Raw genomic sequence first — 6,912 nt, forward strand, 5'->3', positions numbered from 1 at the left:
CCATTACTACCGCTTTCCTGCTCAACGACATTATTTCTATGAGAGTTGCAATGAGTTTTTACGGCTGTTAAGTTGTCTTGTACATTTCACACTAAAAGAGGTTCTAAAAGAATAATGTTGGACTGAAAGGTCTGCTAGTAAACATTTTTACTCGTAATACAAAACTAAAGTGACAAAACGAACGACAAAAGTCAGGAAATAAATAAATAAATGTGGCTACTTGACATTTTTATTCCAGAGCTACCACCCAAGGGTGGATGGGCCATATGGGAAAACGGGAAACAATTCCCGACTGGTGGGCCGGTGGGCCGGTCCCGATCCCGATCAGAGCTCAAAAAGATTGATTTATCAAAAATTAAATGGTTAATCTTCTAACTAAAACAATACGTAAGATTCTTAGTGACTGCCTAAAAATAATCAATTTGCATCAATATAATCGTTAGTTGCTTTTAAAACATAAACACCAATTTGTGAAATAACTATTGTTAGATGTCTTCCTCTGAGACACTTATAATTTTAATAAACATCTGTTGTTTGTTGTTCCATTTGAAATGTTTTATTATACAAGGTGAGTCTATAAGTGCACCTTTGTATTTGTGCTGCTTTGTGCAAATATTCTCTTTACTGTGTTTCAAATAAGTCCAAAATAACCGAGTTATTAAAGTTTGAATTTTTGAAAATAAAAAGTGATTTATTTTTTCAAAAAGTCCAAAACCACCTAAATCTTTCTGTATTTGCATCTCTTTTGTGCCGTAATATAAAAGATTAAGAACCATACCGTGGGAAAATCTGTATTGAATAGGAAGTAAATTTACTACCTATGTTGAGAGATTATCAAGAAATTATGTTTTCTTAATTTAAAACCCATTTCAAAACCCAAAAATTTCTTCAAAAAATTCCAAATTTTCGCAAAAAAAACTGATATTCCAAGCCAAAATATACTACCACTTAAAAAACTTTCACTTATTTCTGGGACACCCTGTATATTAATAAATAAATTATGTTTCTTCGTTATGGTCATTTTGTTTTTGTGGATTTGGGCCGGATGCCTGTTATTCCCGGGCCGGTTTCCACTTCCCCATCCACCCCTACTCCCACCTGAATTCCCAGCGCGAAATTTAAATTCCAGTTAGTCAGCCCGGCGCCGAATATGTCCATGGTTGGCAACAATGAATTTAAAAATCGCGCCCTCGATTACGTAACTAAAAGTTTAATTGATATTAAATACATTTTCTTTTTATCGTTTTTCAAATAAGTCCACTGGATTTTCAAGATAATATGGCAACATTAGATAATAGTAAAAATGTTAAACTAAAAATAAAAAAGATATATTTTTTTATCGAAATATACCAATTTTTAAAAATTTTTAGACAAAAACCTCATGTAGACATGTTTATTTACCACGGGCGGTCGAAATAATTGCACTTATACAGGGTGTTTCAAAACAAATGCGAAAAACTTCAGGGGGTGATTCCTTGTTCAAAATAAAGGGTAGTTTGCTTCATAAACGTTGGGTCAAAAGTCAACCATTAGGGAGATATTGCGGTACAAAGATGGCGGAAAAATAATGTTTTTATTTTTTATCTTGAAAACGAAAAGAGATAGACTAATAAAATTTTATGGAAGCATTACTGTTATGAAAACACACTTTCTGGTAATTTTTAACTTTTTTAAAATGAGTGGAAGGGGTTGAAATAAACTACCCCATCATTTTTGTTAACGAAATTTAAAGAAAAATCTTATCAAACACATGCAAAAAAATTAATTTGGATAGCTTAGTTTGTTTAGAAACTTTTTTATCTCTTGTATTTTTTTGATAAAACTCACTGATTTGAAATTAAAAAATAAAATGTAAAGCATTACATGTCATGACAAAAAACATTTTCTGATAAAGAATCTAGTGGGCTGCTGTAATTTTTTTAGGAAAAAATCTAGTCGGCCGCTGTTACTTTTTAGGATGTTCCTAATATTATTTTATTTGACATTACTCTACTGCAATACGTTATTATTTAGATGATTATTATTATCGTTATTATCACTAGACTCTTAATCTAAAAATGTTTTTTGTCCTGACATGTAATGCTTTACATTTTATTTTTTAATTTCCAATCGGTGAGTTTTATCAAAAAAACACAAGAGGTAAAAAAGTTTCTAAACAAACTAAACTATCCAAATTAAAGCATTTGCATGTGTTTGATAAGATTTTTCTAGTAGTTTATTTCAACCCCTTCCACTCATTTTAAAAAAGTAAAAAAATTACCTGAAAGTGTGTTTTCATAACAGTGATGCTTCCATAAAATTTCATTAGTCTATCTCTTTTCGGTTTCAAGATAAAAAATAAAAACATTATTTTTCCGCCATCTTTGTACCACGATATCTCCCTAATGGTTGACTTTTGACCCAACGTTTATAAAGCAAACTACCCTTTATTTTGAACAAGGAATCACCCCCTGAAGTTTTTCGCATTTGTTTTGAAACACCCTGTATAAGTCCCGCCCTCTATATTCCTAACAGTGTCTTAACAAACAACAATTACATAAGATAATTAATCCTTATCAAGTTAATTAAATACAAAGGCGCGTCTCTGGATGCAGGACTTCTCAATGCGATCGTTTGACCAAATGGGTCATTGTTCTTGACTGCATTCAGGGCAACATAAACAATTTCAGCCAGCAATCAATTGAATGGCTCTTATAGCTGATTGTATTACTTACACGTTATTGGGTCTCTGTGTATCTAAGTGTAGGACAAATGGCATTTGAGAGACAAATTATGGACAAAGATTTAATTGGTTTTATCAGTGAGTCAACGATAGTGTTCTTTTTATTTGTTTTGGGACGAAAAATAAACTAAAATTACGGAAATATCAAAATACACACACTAGAATCGTTTTTTATTAAGAAAAAAACGTACTGGGGCATACAGGGTAGTTCGAACTATTTTCGGGAGACTTCAATATTCTGCAGATAAAAATAAGTAAAAAAGTTTGTATAAATGTATGTCCTAAAATGCTTCGTTTCGGAGATACAGGGTGTAGAAGTTTCATTTTTATTTCGGATTTTTCCAAATAATTTCTGAAATAACGTCAATATTTAGATGAAAATTGGTGACTGGGTGTTATTTGACATGAGAAATTTAATATCGATGTCAATATGATTCCTACTTGTAGGTGGCGCCACCTACCTGTTTTTAAATGATTTGAAGAGTAATAGCTTTTCGTCCGTACCTGTATGAAACTACTGAGTGAAAAAATATACATTTCCGTATTTTTTGCGTAAAAAATGTCTCTTGACAAAAATCGCTACGAACAACCGTTTTCAAGATATTTGGAATGGAAATATGGTAGTCAATACATGTCATTATTGACAAAAAATAAACATGTTGGCTAGATAGTTTTTTGACTGAAATGATAAATTTGGGAACTTTTTTCTTTTTTTTTTTGAGCTAATCATGATTTTTTTTAGAAAAAAATACGATAAAAATAAATAAAAAAATAAATAATAAGTTATTATCCCAGTATATTGATTCTATATTGGTAAAATATTATATATGGGCCCAATATTGACAATTTCTAGCTAATATTGGTAATATTAGTTGCACCTTTTACCTACATTTTCATAAAATATTTATCCAATATTGTTCCAACACGCAAAACATATTTAGCAGTAATTAATATTTATATTTATATGTAATATTTACCCAATATTGGGAATATATAAAAGATATAGTATTTTTCTATATCTATATAGATATATATGCACCTTTTAACAGTATCTTTACTATCGTATTCATATAAAAAATATATATTAAACCATTAAAAAAAATCTGTCGTTACCATCGTTGGGTCAATATGTAAATATAATATTTTACCTATATTGCTGTGCTACAGGGGCATTCTTCTTTATATTAAAATCAGTTTAAGATACTAAACTGATTCTAAGACTGATAAAAATCTCTTTTAAACCTGCCGTTTCTTTACATTCTCTACCCCATCATCACCTCTTCCTTTCTTTATTTCCTTCGTTTATTCTATTTTTAGACGTTTTTCCTCAAACCGTGAATTTACATTTGAAATTATGAACATTTTACAACCTTTAACGGGCCCCCCAGACAACCGGGCCCAAGGCCCGGGCCTAATGGGGCTTATGGTGAAATAGGCCCTAGTGATGATAAAGCAAAGCAAGAATTTCCATTAACATACAAACTGGATAAAATTTTCTCACATTTATGTCAGCATGAGAAAAAACAATATAGCCATATTATTATATAACTTGGTAATATTTGAGGGGTAGTTTCATCTCGTTGGAATTTGACTTTCGAAAAATCCGTTTGCCAAAAATAAGCTTTTTACGTCAAGCCGTTTAAGCAGAATCGTGGTTAAGAAATTACCCAACTTTTTGGAACACCCTGTATGATTTTTTAAAAAATTTCAAAATATGTAAAAAACCAAATAAATTATGCTTGTCCAAGCGTTTTCCCGAAACACTAACCGTTTTTTAAATAACAAATTGATAAAAATCTCTTTTAAACCTGACGTTTCTTTACATTCTCTACCCCATCATCACCTCTTCCTTTCTTTATTTCCTTCGTTTATTCTATTTTTAGACGTTTTCTCTCAAACCGTGAATATCTGCATATTCGGATGCACTTTCGCCAAGTCAACTGACGAATCTCATTAGAGCAGCTTTTGCAGGAATCGTACGGCAGGAAAAAGCGAAAAAAAAAACAAGACAAATACGCCAAGAAGCGTGATACTGCATAGAATTGGCGTGATTTTCGCGAAAGAAATAACGAAACTAGTTTTGCTAAGTACGCCTAAAAAGGAGATCGAGATTTTATTCAGGAATAAGCTAAATCGCGATAACTACTTTCAAAAATAGTTTAGTGTGAATAGTTATTTTATCGTCTTGTATAAAACAATATTTTTTTCCATAGCGAGTTACGTTTTAAAAAAATATACAGAAATTATTATTTCAAGGAATTTATTAGAAGTAGAAAACAATATTGTGCTGGGTTGGCGTTGGTTTCTATGTAATTTGACAAATAAATAAAGCTGTCTCTTTAGTTGTCAGTTTTGAGTCAATATTTTTTAATTCTCTTTTGTGTGGATTGCTGATTGAATTGGAGCCAGAAATGGCTCAAAACGAAATAAGTAAATTACCAACAGATATTCAGGCTGAGCCGATAAACGCCATATCCAAACTACTTCCATTTAAATCCCGAATAACTTATGAAAAGGAATACAAAAATTTTCAAAAATTGAAGCAATTAAAAAACGTGCGAGAAGAAATAATTTTTTAACCTATCCTCGCTGTTAAAGTATCATTTAATCTACCCTTGTGGTTAAAGTACTATTTTATCTACTATTTTTGATAGATATAAGGCAATTTTAACAGTTGCTATGGGAAAATAGTTATTTACAGTACAAGTGTGTTTATGAACATGATTATAATAAGGATTACAACAACGAGTGTGAAAGATTAGAACGACGAGGTCGAGGTCCCAACATATTTGGTTCCATTGAGCGTCCTGCCACCTGCAATTTCCTTATAATGTCCGTTTTAAGTGTCCAAGTTTCGCATGCATAGGTCATGGTAGCACATATTATACACACACCGGAAAAGTCTAGGGATATTACAATTTTATCCAGCCATCGTCAGTAATTTTATTATTTGCATTTCTGATATAATAAAATTAAAATAAACAAATAGTTTACAGGACGTATTGGAAATAAAAATGCGAAATTTACCGGATTTTTCAAATTTACCTTGATTTTTATTGAACTCAAACAAATACACACATTTTTTTTTATTCTAAACTGTGAATTAAAAAAAAAGATAAAACCATTTTTACTTAATAAAGGGTATAGCCTCCTCTACTGTTCATTACAGCCCTACATCGTCTCTCCATGCTCCTTATCAGGTTGTCGATCTCTTCTTGAGGTACAGCCTGCCACGCTGCAATCACGGCCCGAACCAGATCCCTACGAGTTTTACGAGGCATACCCATTCTCAAAATTCTTCTTTGGACCGCGTCCCATACGTGCTCGATGGGGTTGAGGTCAGGAGATTGTGCCGGCAAGGGTAAGATGTTTAATTGATGAGCATTGATAAACTCACTTACCACTCTGGCTATATGAGGCCGTGCATTGTCATGCACGAGAATGAAGTTTCTCCCAAAATCATTGGCATATGGTAACACGACAGACTCAAGAATTAAATCACGATATGTGATTCGTGTTAGAAACCTTTCAAGAAAAACGAGATCGGTTTTTCGGCTTAACTGGACTCCTCCCCAGACCATAACTGTTCCACCTTGATAAGGGTGCACTTCCTGAACATGATCCAACCGAATAAGGTTTCCCGGTTCTCTCCATACCCTAAGCATTCTCGAATCCGGATAAATTCCAAAGCGTGACTCATCCGTGAAGAGAACATTGGCCCATTGTTCATTCGACCACTGAACATGATCTTGAGCCCACAAATATCGTACCTTTCGATTTCCTCTCGTTAATGGTTGAGCTCTCCAGGGGCGTCTGCTTCTTAAGTTGCCCTCTCTTAATCTATTGCGAACAGTGGCAGGACTAACGGTTACATTATGTGTTTCCTGGAGAATTAAATTAAGCTCTGGTGCTGTAAGAGTCGGTCGGCGTCGAGCATTTAATTGTAAAAAATGATCTTGCTGAGGGGTAGTAATGCGATGTCGCCCTGTGTGCCTTTCAGCAACATCACCACTTTCACGATAGCGTGCACTTAATCGCGATATTACACTTTGCGTTGTATTTAATGCTCTAGCTACGTCGATTTGGCGCATTCCAGCTTCGAGCATACCCATGGCCCTTAGCATTTCGTCTCTGTTAAGATGTCTACGCTCCATAATGTCGTTTAATACTAAACAGAGTTATTTGAATGA

This window comes from Sitophilus oryzae, unplaced genomic scaffold (genome assembly GCF_002938485.1).
Source record: "Sitophilus oryzae breed Bouriz unplaced genomic scaffold, Soryzae_2.0 scaffold_85_pilon_pilon, whole genome shotgun sequence".
In the NCBI taxonomy this organism is placed as follows: domain Eukaryota; kingdom Metazoa; phylum Arthropoda; class Insecta; order Coleoptera; family Curculionidae; genus Sitophilus; species Sitophilus oryzae.